General features: G+C 41.6%; 1 long non-coding RNA gene across 1 annotated transcript in view; it reads right to left on the minus strand.

The window, feature by feature from the left end:
* The window catches only part of LOC148899467 (uncharacterized), a 167,634-nt gene extending 160,598 nt beyond the window's left edge, over nucleotides 1-7,036 (minus strand). Inside the window, exon 1 of the long non-coding RNA XR_016114864.1 lies at nucleotides 6,672-7,036. This is a non-coding gene — a long non-coding RNA (uncharacterized LOC148899467). The remainder of the gene's footprint in view (nucleotides 1-6,671) is intronic.
* Nucleotides 7,037-20,763: the final 13,727 nt, after the last annotated feature.

Below are 20,763 nucleotides of genomic sequence, written 5' to 3' on the forward strand. Positions count from 1 at the left end.
GTGAGAGAAGAGGATGCACAAAGATAGATGGAGGACATTGATTCGCTGTGGCGACCCCTGAGGGTAAAAGCCGAAAGGAAAAGTAGAAGAAGAAGAGCAGAGCAGAGCACATTAGCGACGGGCTTCAGATAGCCATGGTGCCAAAGGGCTTCCTGACTCTTACAAACCGTTCGTTGTGCACGTCACCCAATCTAATGACAGAATGACTTTTGGCGAATTCAAAACTAAGCTAAGAAGTTTTGAATACCGAAAAGTATGGAAAAGGTGACCAGAGTGCCAACGAAGACAATGTAATGAAAACCAGCGGGACTACAAAACCCACATGGGAGAGGGCGAGGAAGGAAAATGGACCTGGCTGATATCGAGTGCTACACCAGTAGTAAGAGAGGGCACATGGCCAGGACATGTCCTCGCACTTCCCAGCCGAGAACAGAGGAAAGAAGGTGGGACACGCCACATCAAGGCCGACGCGGTCGAGGACGAGGCCGCGACGTCATGAAGGGAGCTGCTGACGAGATCGAGTCAGAGCACACATTCTTCTTCATTCTAAATGACCATCCGACAAGTGGAAACAAGAAAGGCTTTATGGTCGCCAGTGGCGCCACAGCACATATGGTCAACGACGCCACGAAGATCAAAACAGTCGACAAGAGCTTCAAAACCGAGGACCACATCATTGAGCTCGCAGACGGAACCAAGGTGAGCGGAATGACAAAGATGAGAGGAGAGGCTGAGGACACAGAGCAGGAACAGACATGCAGATGCTGAAGCTGCAACTGTGGTACAGCTAGTGCACACAGACCTGTGCGGTCCTATAGAACTGACAGATAGAAATGGCTACAGGTACTCAATAGCATTCACTGATGACCACAATGGGATGATGTTTCCATATTCTATTAAGGCAAAGACTGACACGACAAAGGCTACAGAAAAATTCATAGATGTAGCTCCATATGGAACAATAAAATGCATCCGATCCGCCAACGGCACCGAGTTCACTGGGCAAGAATTTCAATCTTTACTAAGAAAGAATGGGATAAGTATGAGTGCACCTTATTCGCCCCATCAAAACGGTACTGCCGAGAGAGGTTGGCGAACACTATTTGAGATGTCTAGATGCATGCTGTCGGAAAGTGACCTTCCCAAGGAACTATGGACATATGCTGTACAAACGGTCGCTCAAATTCGCAACAGATGCTACAGTAAGCGGATACAGCAGACATGTTACCAGGCTTTTACAGGAAAGGCACCCAACCTTTCTAACATGCAAATATTTGGCTGTGAATGTTACGTCTATAAACAGGACGAAAAGAAGTTAGATTCCAGATGTGGGAAGGGGATTTTCGTAGGCTATGATAAATATAGTCCAGCCTATAATGTGTACTACCCCGAGACAAGGAAAGTCCTGAAACATAGACTGGTAAAATATTTAATGAAAAACAACAAAGATGGTCAAACTCAAACGGTTTGTGACTTGTGGGACGATATTCAGAGCTACAGTAAAGTACCCCTAAAGGAAATCAAACCGAGGCAAGATCAACTTGAGAAAAGCAAAGAACCGAGTGCTGAAGAGACAGTAGAAACAGGCAATATTCAGACAGAACAGGGAAGGAGTTATCCTCAAAGGCAAACAAAGGCTCCAGAATATTTAAAGGAGTACATATGTAAAACTAAGTGTGATGATGACAAAGCCGAAAATATTGACTATTTCTACAAGGTAACTTATGGTGTACCGAGGACTTTTAAAGAAGCTATGCAATCTGAAAAGTCAAAAATGTGGGCTACTGCAATGGAAGCGGAGATATAATCCCTGAAAAAAACGAGACTTTCACTCTGACCCTGCTACCGAAGGGCAAACAAGCAGTGGGAGGTCGCTGGGTGTATACGGTGAAAGAAAACCCAGATGGATCTGAGACTTGTAAAGCCAGATTTGTGGCAAAAGGATTTGGTCAAGTGGAAGGAATACAGAGAGACATTTTCGCCGACAGCTAACATGACTTCCGTTCGAGCACTGATGCAGGTGGCTGTGTACGAAGATCTCACCCTACACCAAATGGACGTGAAGACTGCATATCTCCATGCCCCACTGGACTGTGAATTATATGTGGAGCAACCTGAAGGTTTTGAGACCAGGTCACCAACAGGAGAACATTTGGTATGTAAGATAAACAAATCACTGTATGGCTTGAAGCAGTCAGGGCATAACTGGAACATGTTACTAAATAATCACCTCATAAAGAATGGTTTGGCAGAGGAATCACGTTGATGAGCCATACAATGAAACTCTGGGAAAGAGTAGTTGAAGCTAGACTAAGAGCAGAAGTGAACATTTGTGAGCAGCAGTATCGCTTCAAGCCAAAAGAGTACGACAGATGCAGTGTTTGCTTTAAGAATGCTGATAAAGAAGTACAGAGAAGGTCAGAAGGAATTGCATTGTGTCTTTGTAAATCTGGAGAAAGCGTACGACAGGGTGCCCAGAGAAGAGCTGTGGTATTGCATGAGGAAATCTGGAGTGACAGAAAAGTATGTCAGAGCGGTGCAAGACATGTATCATGACTTTAAGACAGTTGGGAGGTGTGCTGTCGGTGTGACTGAGGAATTCAAGGTGTAGGTGGGACTCCACCAGGGGTCATCTCTGAGCCCCTTCTTATTTGCTATGGTGATGAACAGGCTGACAGACGATGTTAGACAAGAATCTCCTTGGACCATGATGTTTGCAGATGACACGGGGAGCAGTTGGCGGAGAAACTAGAGATGTGCCCTGGAAAGGACAGTAATGAAGATCAGTCGCAGCAAGACGGAATATATGTGTGTGACTGAGAGGGATCCAAGTGCAAGAGTGATGCTACAGGGGGAAGAGATGAAGAAGGTGGAGCATTTTAAGTACTTAGGGTCAACTGTCCAGAGCAATGGAGAGTGTGGAAAAGAGGTGAAGAAGTGTGTCCAGGTAGGCTGGAGTGGCTGGAGAAAAATGTCAGGTGTTATGTGTGATAGAAGGGTTTCAGCTAGGATGAAAGGAAAAGTGTATAAAACAGTGCTGAGACCAGCCATGATGTTTGGACTGGAGACAGTGCCACTGAAGAAAACACAGGAAGCAGAGCTGGAGGTAGCAGAGCTGAATATGTTGAGGTTTTCTTTGGGAGTGACCAGGTTGGATAGGATCAGCAATGAGTACATTAGAAGGACCACTCATATTAGAGGCTTTGGAGCGAAAGTCAGAGAGGCCAGACTGAGATGGTTTGGACATGTCCAGAGGAGAGAGAGTGACTATATCAGCAGAAGGATGCTGAGCCTTGAACTGCCAGGCAGGAGACCGAGAGGAAGACCGAAGAGGAGGTTAATGGGTGTGGTCAAAGAGGACATGAAGGTAGCTGGTGTGTGAGAAGAGGATGCACAAAACCGGGTTAGATGGAGGACATATATATATAACTCAAAAGAAACACATGGAGAGAATGTTGAGAAATTTTGGAATGGCTGAGTGCAAAGTAAGAAGCACCCCTTGTGAACAGAAATTGGACTTTAACAGTGAGGGTGAAGTTATCAACTCATCAGGGTACAGAGAGAAAGTGGGCAGTTTAATATACATAATGACATGTACCAGACCTGATTTACGCTGGGTTGTTAGCAAACTCTCACAACACCTAGCTGAACAAAAACAGCAGCATTGGACTGCAGTTAAACATTTACTAAAATATTTAAAAGGTACTACAGATCAAGAGAAAATGCGAAGAAAAATTACAACTAGAAGGATATAGTGATGCTGATTGGATGACAGGAGGAGTACAACCGAATATTGTTTGAACCTAACTAAGGAATGTCCAGCTCTATCATGGAAAAGTAGAAAACAGCCAACTGTGGTGTTATCAACCTGTGAAGCTGAGTATATGGCACTGGCGGCCACAACTCAAGAAAGCATGTACCGTGTCCAATTATTAAAAGGGATAGACAGCAGCAACCGCCACATACCAGTAGAAGTATATGAGGACAATCAGGGGGTAATAGCTTTGTCCAAAAACCCAGTGTGTAGGCAGAGAAGCAAACACATAGATATTAAATATCATTTTGTACGGTCTGCGCACATGAGGGGAACATGGTTGCGGATGTTTTTACTAAGGTGGTGACAAAAGTGAAACTTGAAAGACTCACAAGATATTTGTTTGGAGAAATGTGAATATTTTGAAGCTTGCAGAGTGTTGCAACTATGTAGGATGTTCTTTTATTTTTTTTTACGAAAATGTATTTCTTGTTTCGATGCTTTTCGTGTTTTTCTTTTTGTTTGCGTGTGTGAGTGTGCAGATGTGTGTGTGAGGCAAAGACACGATTGGGGAAATTTCATGATTGATATCACCTGTGAAACGAGCTGATCATGTCAAACCCGGAAAGCAGAATAAAATGTTTGTCGAGTTCCCAGACCAATGATTGACACTGCTGTGCATCATTTCTCTCGTGAGTACTTTCAATCGCTACGAAAGGTTACCATTTTGGTTACTGTTAAAACGCTAGGACTGCTGCCAGAATGACTAGCCGCTAGTCATTCAAATATAATAATAATGTCAATAATCAATAATAATAATAATTGTTGTGCTAGTCAATAGCGCAACAATTATTATTATTATTATTATTATTATTATTATTATTATTATTATTATTATTATTATTATTATTACGTTTCACCTGTGAAATGTGTTGTAAATTTTGGGTTCATGACAACTTCACATGATGTTAATGAGAAAGGACAATCATACTTAGTGATCAAGTGCCTTTCAATCATGAATTTACCAGCCTTTGATCAACAGTACATATGTGGTACGAAATTGAATGAAAATGGAAAATTACACTTTACTTTTGCTGTATTTATAAACTGCATTTTTACACACACACGGTGACAACATAAACAAAATATGAATGATCTGCCTGTCGATCAGTCTTAAAAATGCATTTTATAGAAAGAAAAAGATGTGTTCCTTATTGGAAAAAAACACAACTTTAACATGAAAGCTGAATTAGTGAATAATATCATGAGCTGCTTGATATCAAATGTGATGCTCGCCATGTGTCATATTGACGCGAATCCAAAGTAGTCCCCTGCAGTTTTCCTAATTGTACTCCAACCAGTCATGAAGTTCATTGTTAACGTACACAAAGCCAACAGATCCTGTGAACATCTGAAATCTCATTCCTCATCCTACTGTCACCCCCATTTCAAACCATCACCTCCATCAATGCCATTTTGTTCCTTTGCTGAAAAGCAATTGAAACAATTTTATTGCAGAGAATTATTGTCCTTAATTGCAAAGAAGGGAACATTTTTCCCCGTCAATTCCTTGGGAGTGTTTTTCTCTCTCTGGGTGAAAATGTAGGCATTGCCACTGAGCGTGGGCTCGCTGAAAGAGGTCATAATTACATCCTTCAGTATGCTCGCCCTCGGCAAGGATTTTATGCCTCATAATTATTAAATGGCAGATTCATTTTGTGTATGTGTGTGCATGTGTGTAGTTTTGCCATTGTGAATGTGTGCGCAAGTGAGTATGTGTGTGCTTGTGTGTGTGTGTGCGTGTGTGTGTGTATCTGTGCGTGTTTTGCGTGTGCGTGCGTGTGTGTGTGTGTGTTGAATTGCAGGGTGAAAAGATAGAATTTATACTTCATTTGGATTTTTTCAAAAGATTATGTTTATTCCATGCAAGCTCTCCAGAAAAAAAAACACTAGGACGTCTGCTCACTATGTTCACTTATTTCAAAGTGTTCCTGCCTTGTTATACTCGCGTAGCTTTACTGGCTCTCCCAAACATAAATCAAATTCACTTGTTTTACGAAGCAAATTAATTTCAAGTTTGTCATATAGAGAGAACAGACAAATGATGATTAAGCCATGATTACTTTACTCACGCTCATAATTTACATTAGTGTTAGGGAAGCACCAATCACATTGGCAATACTGTCGTCCTCTTGATGTCATTTCCATATAATAATTATATTGTCTCACTCGCAGCAGCGATGTTAATATCCCACTCTCAACATGTCTAATCTGCCTCCGCTGTCCTCAGGCACCCTCCCTGGGACTGCCACCACAACTGTATGCCATTAAGGCGAGGGAGAATTTAAAAACCTGCGCGTGTTAAGGTTGGAGTAGCATATCTCATCTCAAAAACCTTCAACGACGATTAAGTAGCTGATCTTCTTTTTTTCGGGTCGACACCCTTGACATTTTTCGACAATAAAATGCACAAAAATCACATTGTAGCTGGAGGCAAATTATGAAGACTATTAAATTATCAATGCACTTAAAGTTCATTATTTTTCATGTGGGGCAGAGTCAGAGTATGACAAATAGGTCAGGCACCTGGTTTCAAATGGTGCATATTGTAATATGTTTAAAAATTAAACGAGAGCATTCATCATTCTGGTTCGGAGTGTTTGTCATTTTCATGCATCAGGTTCAAATTCCGCTTCGATAGCGGTGATCGCGCCTTTACCAGAGAACTGATTTCACATTGATACAGAGAGAGAAATACAATGTACTCCATCGTAACAATAAGCAATTTTTGTGGAGACACTGCTGCAAACTTCAATCATGACAGACAAAAATACCTATGCAAAGTGAGCGGCATCATTTGGGGGTTCAGCAATTGGATGGGATCATTAGTCCAGCAACAATGTGTGAAGGAACTTACATCAAAACATGGGAAGTTAAGTCTCGATTCATGCATCTGAGCAGATGTGAGGGAGAAAAGAGAATGAGCAAGTCAATACCAAATAATAAACGAAATGTTGCTCCCGGGTCTCCTGGGAGAGCCAAACATCTCCTTCTCCATATCAAAACTCCACGTGGATGCCGCAGCAAGGCGGTGAAAAACGCCTTGTTTAGTTTTGTTCTAGTTCTTCACAAACATGCATTTTCCAGGTGAGATGGCGGAATCAAGACGCTTCAGTTGTCTTGCTGCAAACAGACACCCAAGTTAGAAAGTGGCAAAGAAGTTGAGCCGTTAGATCTAAGTAGCATACGCTCCCCTGGGGAAAGTTCCACAGCTCAGGGTAGTCATCCCGCGCTGCTGTGGAGATGGCTTAAAATACTGTTGTCGCATAGCGATCACAGGCTTCCACTGACGGTACACAAATAGTCCCCTTTTGCGCAGCTCTTAAAAGCCTATTAGATGCCAGCACACGCTACGCTGCAAATGCCGGTGCTAAGTGCTCCCAACACCAAAGGGAAAACACGGCGACAAGACCTGATGCCCGACGTGGAAAGATTCCCGTTTTTACCAGTGCTATTTCTTTATCCTACCCGCAAACATGTTTGTTGACTTTTCACTTCATTTCATGCGGAAAATATGTGAGAAAGTGGTATCAGCCTTCAGATCAGGCGATGACATTTTTTCGTGTTTGAGTGTGACACAGATGTGGAGTTGGTGAAAACTGACACCTCTGCAGTGTTTCCCTTCCTTGAAGCATCTCGTCGTGAAAAAGAGCAGAGAGGAATATGATCCTCTGCAGGTAGAGGTCAAGCATGACTGCTGACTTCATGCATGAAGCAGCTGGTGAAGTTGCACTTAAGAAGAAAACGATTGCTTTTGTTGGGCTTTTTCATCCAGAATGTGGAAGCTAAATAGTGCCATCTGCTGACTTCAGTTCAATCCAGTGGTAGACAAAGTTAATGACATGTAAAAATAAGATATTACATATGAATTCATATGATGCATCTAAGAGTGGGAACGCTGTAACGCAGGCAAATTAAACATGCAGATCAAGTGTTTTGACGATTTAAAAGCTTGTTGCGTCATCCCCTCACTTGTTTCCATCTGGGCATTCTTCTAATTCGCTGATGAATTAGAACCAATGTAACTGATTCTAAAAATTACCGTCACAAGGCGCCAGGTTTTCGGGGTAAGCAATCAGAAGTGAATATATGGCAAACTGCAGGACAACGCTTGGGGAGTAAACAGCATCTGTACGCTCCAATGGTGAGTGAGGCTAAATAACTCCAGGGCTCTGTGATCATTCCTCCCCAAATGGCCGCTGGGGGGATGAACAGTCTCTTGGAAGAGGAATATTCCCTAAATAAGGATAAACCTGTAGGGACCAACCTAAGTTTCTTTTCCCACATTTTTATTTAATTTGCAAAGGCTTTTTAGATACAGTAAAGTCTCGTTATATCAATATTCTCGGGAGTCCGAAAAATATCGATATAACCGGGACTATCGATATATCCGACCCTGCGCGCATGTAATTTTCTCCTTGCGTTCATAGAAATAGTATCGTAATAAGCGGTACTATCGATATAACCGATATCGATATAACGAGACTTTACTGTATGTTTAGGATATGACTGGCTTCAAACCAAAGTGCCATATCTTTATTTTTGTCAATAATTAAGTCACCGTGCACAAGACAACACTGAGCACATTCAGTGTAATTACAATGCCATCCCATACATGTAAGCACAAATAGAGGGTTTTAACCACAGGCCTCAGAATCTGTCTGACAGTGAGAGGTTACTGAGTTGTTTTTTTTCTCTTTGGAAAAGTAGGGATTAATTAAAATGTTTCTGTACTGTGTGTGTGCGTGTGCGTGTGCGTGTGCGTGTGCGTGCGTGCGTGTGTGTGTGTGTGTGTGTGTGTGTGTGTGTGTGCGTGTGTGAGTCTGTGTGTGTGTGTGTGTGTGTGTGCGCGTGTGTGTGTGCGTGTGTGTATGTGTGTGTGTTTGCGTGTATTTGCGTGTATGCATGCTTGTGTGTGTGTGCGTGTGTGTGTGTGTGTGTGTGTGAGTCCGTGCGTGTGTGTGTGTGTTTGCACGTGTGTGTGTGTGTGTGTGTGTGTGTGTGTGTGTGTGTGTGTGTGTGTGTGTTTGCGTGTGTTTGCGTGTGTTGCGTGTATGCATGCTTGTGTGTGTGTGTGTGTGTGTGTGTGTGTGTGTGTGTGTGTGTGTGTGTGTGTGTGTGTGTGTGTGTGTGTGTGTGTGTGTGTGTGTGTGTGTGTGTGTGTGTGTGTGTGTGTGTGTGTGTGTGTGTGTGTGAGGGAAAGAGGTTGGGCAGAGTGAACCGCATAATTTCTGTACTGAACATAATTGTTGGCCATCTCTTACATGCTAGGGTGGATATTATGCATGTCAAATGAAGTTGGCCACACATAAATAAACATGAAAATCCTAGAGAAATTACATCATGACGAGAAAACAATTACTCCACATCAATAGGCTGGCTGTACTGCAGGGACTTTCTCACCGACTTGGCTTGAACAGACTTAAAGAATAGCAGAACTGCACAAAAGGCCACTGTTGACTCGTCAACGATGACAAAGTTACTTCATGAACAGTTTTTATGACGATAACGAGACAAAGGCGAGTTAAACGTGGCTCTTTGATGACTAAACATGCACGTGAGTTTTTGTGGAGACGAAACTGGACGAAATTGTTTGCGTGTGGTCTGTCAGAGGGGCTTATGGGTTTGGAGTTATCTGAGGAGCAAGTACAAAAGGCAAGAGCTGCACCTTCATGGAAGAGAAAAACATTGCCAGAGGTCTGTCCAGCGCTTGATCGACAACCTCGCAAGAAAAACCAAAACCCAAACAAATTCGGGAATGGCAGGGAATGAGTTAATGTTTTTGCGTCTTTGTAGTATAATAATAAATTTGACTTAAGAGGTCTTCATTAAGCATCGTGAAATATATTTGTCCGTGCTTGCGAGCAAGAGTCCAACAACAGAGAGCTAAAAGTCTTACTTGTATGGAACACCCACATTCAGACTCACTAAAGATTGGACAATTTATAAACAGTGTAATCGCAAGAAAGTCATGCAAATACAGAAAAAAAACCGTTCACAATACACGAGGAGGAGAGAACTTTTGGTTTGAATTCCTTTTTTCGCACGGCACATGGCAGTGCATTGCCATCAAACCTATTTATTGTGTGTGTGCTTCTGCTGCTGCATGCATCACAGGGCCCAATAACAAATATGGTGGTAGGGAGAAAAGTGCAAGACATTTTGGTGGTCTTGTCGGCCACAGGGAAAAGAGGACGGAGAAACTTGAGGAAATTTGACGTACACCTCAAAGCGGTCTCCAAATAGCTGTAGCTCACGGAGGAGCCAGATCCTGCTGTGACTTTATAATCGGATAAACACATTCCCTTTTTTACTACTGTTGCGCATCGCCTTCTCCTCCTCCTCCTCAGTAAAAGTAAAGCTATGGCTTTTAGTTGTAACAGTGACAAATCCATGCAGCCAACCTGCAGCCGATACTTTAAGCCCAAAAAAGAGGAAAAAGGCACTGGGGTACTTCATGTTTGATTACGTTCACAAAGAGTGAGAAATATGGCAAGTTTCACCTGGGTTGATATCATTCCTGCTCGCGCTTCCCGCGGTGAGTGTAGGGGAAAACAAGCGAGGTATGAAATCCTTTTAAATCAATAGCCCTTTTCACACTGCACTTAGCAAAAGACACTCTCGATTTGTCAACTCCAGTGGATATTTCCTATGTTTCCCCAGATGTAGAAAAATATTAACTTTGGACAACAGCCAATTGAAGAGAGAGAACGTGATTTTAGCGACAAAGGCAAGATGGTTTAGCTGAGTTGTACAGAAAACGACAGACACAATTGATGTGTCTTGTTTTTTGTCAGTGTCAAGGCGCCATTTAAGATCGGGTAAGCAGAGTTATGTGAATGTATGGAGCAAGATAAGTGCTATCTTGTCTTGTTGGGTATTAATTGCCTTCCTATGGGTTGAGCTTTGGGGCGCAGGGGCACACTGGGACAAAAGCCTGTGAAAGGGCAGGGATGGAGGATGATTCTTTTACGAATGAGGCAGAGGGACAAATGACAGAAGAGTACCCGGGCCTCATATGGTGGACAGATCCCTCCATTTTAAAATGTAAACAGGATCATTTTTCCAAGTCTAGTAATGCCATAGTCATGAATCGATGAAAATGTTTCTTCAGCCGTCATCTGTACTTCTTTGAATGTGTCAGACGTTTTGCTTCTTATCCAAGAGGCTTCGTCAGCGAACTAATATTTTGCTGGTATGTCTGGCCCTATATATCCCTAGTGTCCAGAGGTGGCGATGCCAGATCTCTGCTATGATAGGTCCATGCTCTAAGGTTGGGTGGAGCAGAGGACCATTTCCTGAGACTACACTGATTACTTCTATTGTCATGACTGATTGTGGTCTACAACTGACCTGGTTACCCCATTTGCACTGGATAAGAAGCGAAACGTCCTACACCTTCGAAAAAGTACAGATTACGGCAGAAGAAACATTTTCATTGATGGACCACTCCTGTACAACTGAGAGCTTACATAGACGTATAGTCATGAATGTCATGTTATAGTTCAGTCAGTCTTTTGTAAGTTTTTGGCCTGCCACACACGGAATGACAGATGCAAGTGAACCAAATGAACTGTCACATTGTTCTGGGTTTGGTTTGCATTAATGGCTGAACGTTTTCCTAGCTCAACATGCAAGCTAGCTGGTTGGCCGCTGTGCCACCAAACCATACCAATGCACGACAGAAATGAGAGGAAATGAAACTCCGGACTTTGTTAAAGTGTCCTTGAGCAAGAGACTGATCTCCCAGTTCCGCCCGATGCTGCGTCACCAATAGGTAAATAAGGATCTTTTGAGTATCAAAATTTGATTCAAGTCAAGTCATGTGACATATCTGAATTTTAAAGAGAATACCGCGTTCTTGATACAGAATTGAGCCGACAGACAGGCCTTCTGAGAAGTTAGAAATTGAAAAAGCTAAATATTCAACCCATAAATCAACACTTTCTGTAAGTAACCAGTAATTACAGACACAGATGGTGAAGGAGGTCTCTTTCCTGACTTCCATTCAAGCATCAAAGGTTCACTGACCAGTCGGACACACTTTGTTTGTCTGAATGGCTGCCTATCTCGATATATATACTGTGATTGACTAGTGACTGCCTTTCAACCAAAGTCAGCTGGTCAAGATTCGACCTTCTTGCGACCCTGAGCAAGATGATCAGAATAGAATAAATTGATGTATAATTAATCATGAATTAATAACGCACCATTATCCGAACCGTTTAATCTCAGAGGAGTTGCTGTTTGTTTTAATCCGAGAAATAATTAGACTGTAGCATTTCAATGCCAGTTTACTTTAAGAGCCTCTACACATGTGTGTAATTTTCCAATGCTGTGACTGTATATGTATGTATTTGTGGCTGCTGTAGTATATACTGATTGGTAAACTAATAGATTATTTAAGCATTCCGTAGACCTACCAGTAACTATTAGTATTGTTTTATCAAAAATGGATGGATGGATGGATGGATGGATGGATGGATGGATGGATGGATGGATGGATGGATGGATGGATGGATGGATGGATGGATGGATGGATGGATGGATGGATGGATGGATGGAACTGTCTGAGAAAAAGTGATCAAGATCCTCTTGTCTGATGGCAATGTCTCTTCACAGGACGGAATCAAGGGTGTACAGTTACTCAGATACTTGTATTGTCTTTGTGCAAGCCACAAATCACACAAATTAATTTTTACCAAGACCTCACACCACAGTAACATACGCCTTAAGATGGCTGTTTTTTTAAGTAATATAAAGCTGATGGGGGTTTTATAAAGGGATTGAAAATTTAAGAAATGAAGCCAACTTGTCATTACTTGTAATACCTGTGTAATATTTCAAATATGTATTATGCATTAGTAGATATACCATAAAGAGAACAGTGAAAGAGCCAAAATGTATTTTACATCCACAGACTTTCCCAATTGTCTCAGCCTTTTCAACACGCTTATCTGCATTTATGAGACGGTCCTTTGAAGGCCGGAAAATCCTGATGGAATGAATGAACAGTTCAAATCACTCACAGTGTTTGAAAGGGGTTAGCTTGACTTCACCTCGCGTCTTTTCATCTAGACGCTGCAAAAGTTTTTTGACAGCTCTGTCATCTGTGGAGTCATCCACCGAAAAAAAATAAAAATTAAGCTACAGGCCTTCTGGATTCATTCAATCTCTAACCTTACCAACTCAGCTCTTTGCTTGACAAAAAAAGAAAAAAAGGAAAAAAAACCTTAGTTATAGGCATGTTAACTGCCCAGTAGTAAATCCCAATGTTAGCGTGCAAGTTGAAATGTTCTTGGGAAGAAATGGCAAAAAGAAAACAAACTTCACCACATAGCTGAATGTTGGAAATCAACAGCAGTAATCTGCAAACAGTTTCAGTAAACATAGTTCAAGGTCAACACTGTAAAGCCAAAATTTTGAAATTCTCATTTGTCTGCTTTTAAAGTGTTAAACAAATAAAAGTGTGGGTATGACACTTCATTTCTCTACATTTGCCTCCTTGTCTCCACTTGGCACAACTCCTCCTGGAGCATGTTCCTGTCTTCTATTTCACTTGGCTAGCTTGGCATGATGGATGGATACAGTTGGCCGACGCACAAAGCCACCCTGGTTAAAGTGACGAAATCCTGTGCCAGAAAAACGCAATTGTACAGATGGATGCGAAATGTTGCTGTTGGCGGTTTTATTTTCATTATTTATATATTCCATCATCTCACTTGTGTTTAAAAAAAATCATCTTATTTGAATGCCGTCTACAAGGTTGTCTGTGCATTGGCTGAGAATTGGCCATCAGGGTATACTGGTTGTTCAAAGGCCACATCATCAACGGCTAATTAACAATTATTAACTGTACCGCTGTGAAAGAAGACAAATTATCATAAATTACGGCCTACTTAAAATGCTGTAACAATAGTTATAAATCATTAATTTTAACACCCTTATCGCATGCTGAGGGAAGCAATTCAACAAAAGGTCTATTAGACAAAAGGGAATTCACTGGTCTCTTTCAGAACAAAACCTCACTTTCCGCCTCTCATTGCCATTGCATAGTCATTAGCAATAATTACTCTATGGCACACATTGGCGTCATCCACATATATTAAAGAATGATTAAACTAGTGCCTAATTGCATTAAGTAAAGCCGTATGTGGTAGCTGCCCAAGCTTCTGTGTGCACGAAAATGTATGGAAATGTTGAGAGAACAAACCATGAGGTGTACGTACATTCAGCATACATTTATTCACTGAGCTCTACTTGCTTGACACTCTTACTTTACAAAGGCAAAATGCTCAGTTTTGATGGACAGAATTTTAAATTCATTAAATTTCAAAATGTTAATTATTGGACTTTCTGTGTTGTCGACACACCACGTAAAGAGAAAGCACTATTTGTGTGATGCTACGCCACTGTAACCTATACATTAATATACAGAACTGTGGCAGAGGGCCTTACATAGTGATGCCACAAATAACATGACACTTAAGTCGAGGTCACTGTTGTAAATTGAAAAAGGTGTCGGGATGTTGACGGCTGTCAGCGCCCTCATGCTCATCGCAGCGATACTCCTTGGGGATGACGGCAATCAAAACAGGGCATACCCTCGGATTCCTGGACATCACAGTGCTCTTTGCTCTTGGAACTGTAAAGCCCCACACTTGTGATATGTGTTGTCCCACATTTAAAATTGGACTGAGCTACACGTGATATTCTCATGGAGGTCACTTAAGTACTCCTTTGGAACAATAGAAATCCATTGATGAGAAGGTTGAACACATCAAAATGGTCCTCCTTCTCTGCAACGCTTCAGCGGTTGCTTTACAGAGCAACAGCACCGGCCGCATTGCAGTCCTCCTCTCTTCCCCTCCTCATGCTGACATGTAATTTCCAGCGCCCTGTGAACCACCTATGACATGGTTCTCAGACTCACAACACCGTCCCACGGGACTATATTTTACTCCCCCCTAATTAATGTCAATATTTAGTGTTTCTTTTTCTTTCAAAATCATTGTGTCTATATAGGTCAGGCTTGGGCTAGCTTTTGATGTTGTTTTTTGACAAGTTACGCAACATGGATTATCAACATTAATCACTTGTTTGTAATATCATTCCAGGGAGAGAACAGGCAGAAGTAAAATATACTCTCTAACCTGGACAGTTATGTTTTTCTCACAGCCTGCAGGGAAGACAAATGTGTATAATTGTCACGGACAGTTACGAGGAGATGGGGGACGGAACACAAGAGAGCAGAATGTCTTGAAAAAGAAATGACAAGGCTACAGGAAGTTTGTTGCTGCTACCTGTTTACAATGTCAGAGCAACCACAACTTCTACCGACTTTAGGGCACAAACTGTTTTTTTTTTAAATTTGTCTTGACGCTTTCTCTCTCAATGAGCAAAATGTCCCTCTTATGCTTCAAATGCAGCTCAATTAAATTTCGTGCAAGTCCAAGTTTGGGAATCTAAGTGAAAAGACAGAAAATGTTTGCTCAGCGGACAATAATAAATACATTGTAGGTCAAGTCCAAACTTTCTGATCACCATTTTTCAAGGGAAACTGAGGAATGAAGTTAGTGCTTCCTCCATTAAGCCAAATGTGGCTCAATTATGCAAAAGGAAGCACTGAAAAGTTGATAGAGCAAATGTCTATGTTCTGAATAGTTCATGTTCTTAATCTCTTTTGGCACCGTACTCGCTCAATGTGAAAGAGTCCTGAGGCCGTACAAAACCACTGTGTGCCAGCCCATATTTGGGCCATATTTGGAAGTGTTCACTCTACCAGGGAGTAGAGTGAAAACTACTGTATTTTTCTGCTGATATGACCACACCCCGACAAGATGCGCTTACCACCGTTCCAAAAGAAACTTATGACTTGACGGAGAAGGAGAACACAAGCAGCAAAGAAAAACTCATGGTTCGAAGAAAATAGTTGTATCATGCAGTTACTTGCAAACAGGTGCAGCAAAATGACACTAAACCACTCAGCCAATTCCTCTTCAATCCCAGGTGCTTGTCTGATATCGTCACTCCGACGCACTCCAATAGCAAATTCTCCAAGATGGTGGATTGCTATCGCGGAAGATATCCACTTCACGCTTCGTTCCTGGACTCCCATCGACACTCCATTCTGAGGTCTCCTCACTTTACAAGAAGCAAACACTGAATCACTGATTCAGTCGAGGAGGCCACTTGAACATTGGCATGCTACAGTATCTGCTTCAGGTGAGCAACATTATATCCTCCCGCGTACAGTCGGGCGGAAGCCAATCTGTATCAACGTCTGGGATAGGCTCCATTTTGCTCAAGACCCTTATGAGGATGAGCGGTATAGAAAACAAATAGAGGGATGTGTTCTGGGAATAACACAGCAGATCACACATTTAATCCGTCCATTGACAATCCGAGTCTCATTCGCTGAATCACAACTCGATATATACAGATGGACCTATGATAGAGTGCAAACTCCTGAGGTCTTTCAAATTGATGGAGAAGAAGAGGAAGCAATGCCTTCGTATGGCTGCGCAAACTAAATATTGTAATAGATTTTTTGGGTGGTTTTTTTGCATGGGTGGGTCATAGTTCTTAACCTTGTCTTAAATCCTCTCACACTTGGGTCTGGCTGACCATGTGTGGGCAGCATAACAAATAGAGAAAAGCCGCATAGTTTCATTCACTCATCCATGTCAACACTTGTTTTATACCCAAAATACATAGTATTGACCTTAATTTTTCACAAAAAACAAAAACAAAAAACTTTTGTCTGTTAGTTATTAAACTCGCTTGTTCATAATCCTAGGTTCCACTGTAATGGAATGAAATGTTTGACTATAGAGGTTCCACTTCATGGTTTTGTTTGGGCATCGGGGAGTTATTATTTATTAATTTGTTTTATTTTTTTATTTAGTTAGTTATTTATTCAGGTGTTAGATTGTGATCTCCACTCTCTTTCATAATGCTGACATATGGCGCACCTGTATTTTTGGTAACCCAGAGTTCCTGATTGTCGGATTTCCATCTCTTTGTTTCTCGTTGCTGTCAGTCTTTACCCATCTCGCTAACAAGCCAGCTTCTGGTCCAGTGAGGTGAGGTTGCACTGGGGAGATGTTTTTTTTTTTTTTAATTTCTAACTGACATCCAGGTAAATGGCTAAACATGTACTCTCATCCATATTCCAGCAAGCTGGGGTGAGGTGTTGGTCCAAAGCCGGGCTATGAAATATTAAAAGGATGAAGTGAAAGGTGGACTACCCAGAGGCCCTGTGGGCACTTAAACAGCTCTTTGTGTGCACACGTCTTCACCGCGCTAAATCCCCACCTGCTAGCCACCACTCAGAAAGGCTGGGATTTCAGCATGCCCTCATTGTGTACTTCCTCCAAGGTCAGTACACTGAGCTTGAATCAAACTGTGCTCTATGATCTGCTCTTACCATCCTCAAGCACAACCACTGATGTTCACAACACAAACAAATCAATAACTCTGTAGACTGCATGAATGGAGGGGGCATGGCGAGACGCTGAAGATATCCCAAAATACAGTAAAGTCTCGTTATATCGATATCGGTTATATCGATAGTACCGCTTATTACGATATTATTTTCCTTTCCCTTGCACATTTCTAGTCTTTTTATGTATAATTAGTACCGTTTAGTACGATACCCGGTTATTACGATAATCCGGTTATTACGGTGCTCCTTTTCATCCCCCGCCGGCCATTTTTGTTGTTTATATCGATATATCCGTCGCGCCATTGGTCAACTTGGTCACGTGTCTTGTTACGTGAGCCGCCATCGGTCGCGCCATTGGTCGACTTGGTCACATGAGCCCCCATCGGTCGCGCTATTGGTCAACTTGGCCGTGTGACTTTGTCACGTGACACGCCATCGGTCGCGCCATTGGTCAACTTGGTCACGTGCCTTGGTTACGTGTCACGCCATCAGTCGCGTCATTGGTCGACTTGGTCAGGTGACTTGGTTACGTGCCCAGCACCCGTGTAGCAGAGCCATTTTCATTTTCAGACGCTAGCTCGTGTGTAGCAGACGAGATTGAAGTGTTTGGGTTAAAAGGTAAAAATGGGAAGCAGAAGAAGATTGATGACTTTTTTAAATTGTATACATAATACAGTAAGATGTAAGCGTTGCAGTTTCCCTGTTGTGTTATGTACATTCCCACTGTACTGTATATGAATGCAATCGTTTTTTGCAACAATGTTTCTTGTTTTGTCTGCTGAAGCGCGTTGATTTTGAAAATTATTAACATTCCATACTGTGTATTAAAGGACAGCCGATGTCACTTTTTATTCAAATGCAAATAAAAATGACTTCACGCCAACACGTCTTGCATTGCTTGTGAATCCAAACAATGGCTTCAGATTCGGATAATATGCTTTCTTGTTACACATCCAGTTATGAATATGTTTCAAATACACTGTAGTTCTGAAGATTAGGCAAGCATACATGTTTACAATCATTAAAGAATTATATGTGCCATTTTGAGGCAACATTGGGGGAACATCTCTCACCCAAAAAAAAAGGGAGCTAATGGCCAGCTCCGTTTCTTATATGGCGCTTGGCTGCCCTCTTTTGGCGGCTTTTGTTTAATGCAGTTCGGCGCAGGATCGGATATATCGATAGTCCCGGATATATCGATATTTTTTCGGACTCCCTTGAATATCGATATAACGAGACTTTACTGTAAATACAAACTCCATATCTCGGAGTGGCGTATGGTGCGCAGCCTGCTGTAAGAATGCTACCAGTCCAACAAAGACTCGAATATATCAGTTTTCAATTATCCACAGTTCACTTGGGCAGTCCGCAGAGGTGACATGGTGCTCGTTCTCTCCATCCCTTGCCTAATTGCAGCCCAGGGGAGAAAGTAATGAGATGACGCTCTTACCTCTTTTCGAATGAAGGCCAAACACTCACAGCCAAAGGAGGGCTGTCGACACCTAGGACATGTGCTTTGCCTATTTGGATCCAGTCGGCAGCCTGTAAGCATGTTTGGATTCTAGTATACGTGACACTGTTTGCCCCTCTCGACCGCTCTAGGGGTAGATATAATGCATAGACTGAATGCAAGCATACACATGCACCACAACTACTGTGTTGTATTTCTATGTGAATGGGTTCTATTTGTAATAAGTCTGATGATAGGGTCAGGTGTGATTACTGAAAGTGTAACCAGAGACCACTGGAAACGCTATGAAAACCATGTGTCACAAGGCAATTTAGAAAGACCTTATAGTGTTGGATGTTTAATTGTTGAAAACAATTAAATTAATTAATTACATTTAATTATTAAAAAAATAATTGTTGAAAACATATCGACAAGATGATAGTTCAATTGTAAAGATTTGGGGGAGCAGATGTATCTCGTAATGACAAAATAAGATCTATGGTATGCCTTCACATTTGTTTCAGAGCGCGTGTCCTTGTCAAAGGAAAAACAACACGCCTTAACTGATATTTCTTGTCCAAAATAATAAAGTATTGTGCAGCATGTCAATGATACTGTACCTCATCAGACACATTTGTATATCAATTATTCTGTTTGACTAAGGTTATTGTTGTGTTATGTGATTGTGTATATTATTGTCGAGGTTGCTGCTCAGAATCATGTGTGCTGTGATAGAACTCAAGCTTTGACTGAAGTAACTCATAAAAGGGACCAGCCAAGTATTTCCTTGCAAAATTCCAAAGCAGATGAGGGCAGAAAGTTTTGTGGAAGCTAGAGTGCATCTGTCACCAAGAGGGATGGGGTGTTATCACCAGCTGAGGTGGGAAATCACAAGTAGTCGCTCTAAGATACATTTCTTTACGGAGGCACTTTTTACTTTCTGCTGAGTGCCCCTGGAAAAATAAAACCTAAATCTTGGCTGTCACTATGGGGCTTGGGTGCACTACAACACTGTCCAGTGCTGCTGCACTTGCGAGGCAACATTGCTGCTGCTGCTGCATATGTTATTAAAATAAATAAATAAAATACATTTGCAAAAAGGGAAATAAATGTGTGTATGTGTGCATGTTTGTGGAATAATAAGGATGAGAAGGGTTCAGCGTAGCTGCACAGCTGCAGTTTCTGAAAATCAAATTTGTCGGTAATGAGGCAGACAACGGAGACTCAGGAAGACCCAGAAGATTTGAAGGGCAGACAGAAAAGAGAGAGGAAGGAGGGGAGCTGAAAGGATGACAAAAGGGGGGGGGGGGGTTATTGAATTAGTCAGACAGTAATAGCAGCAAGAGATGAGCATAATATGGACATGCATTGGGGGGAAGGGAGTGGGTATTTCCTCTACTAAAAATCATGCAAACAATGCCGCAACTGAATCGAAACGCAAAAGGTTGGCATTTGCATTATTTAGTAGAGAAAGTGGTGTTTTTTAATTTATATATTTTAAATTAACTATTTAAAATTAGATGGCTATTTAAGCACACTAAAATAATCACAGGTGTAAGTGAATTATATATAAAAAAATACATCGTAAAGTCAAACACAAGCAAGGGTCAATGAAACAAAGGAACAATGGGAATAAATTCCAAATTACAAGAATGGTTTGGTTAGCATGACTAATAAAAATAAAATACAATAAAATAAATAACAACATGATGATGATGAACGACTAAAAGACATCAGCAAAATAAATACCTATGAGGCAAACAGCCACACCTGGAGAAAGATACGAATGGGAAAGAGGGAGCTGATTGCTAAACACAAGGAACAGGGTTTATGATAAAAGGACAGAACAAAAACCCAACGAGTAGACATGAGAGGGAGCCGGGGAAAAGATGGAAAAAATTAAACACAAATAGAAGTAACCAAAACAAAGTCACAGGCACGTCTATTATTGTGGACACAACAAAAATGGGATCCCATGAATAATGTTATGTGCATTAAAAAAATATATTGGACGTGACAGTGGACCACTAATTGAGTCCACAATCATGCTGG

Source organism: Hippocampus bargibanti, linkage group LG04, assembly GCF_051943395.1.
Source record: "Hippocampus bargibanti isolate YZ-2025 linkage group LG04, ASM5194339v1, whole genome shotgun sequence".
NCBI lineage: Eukaryota > Metazoa > Chordata > Actinopteri > Syngnathiformes > Syngnathidae > Hippocampus > Hippocampus bargibanti.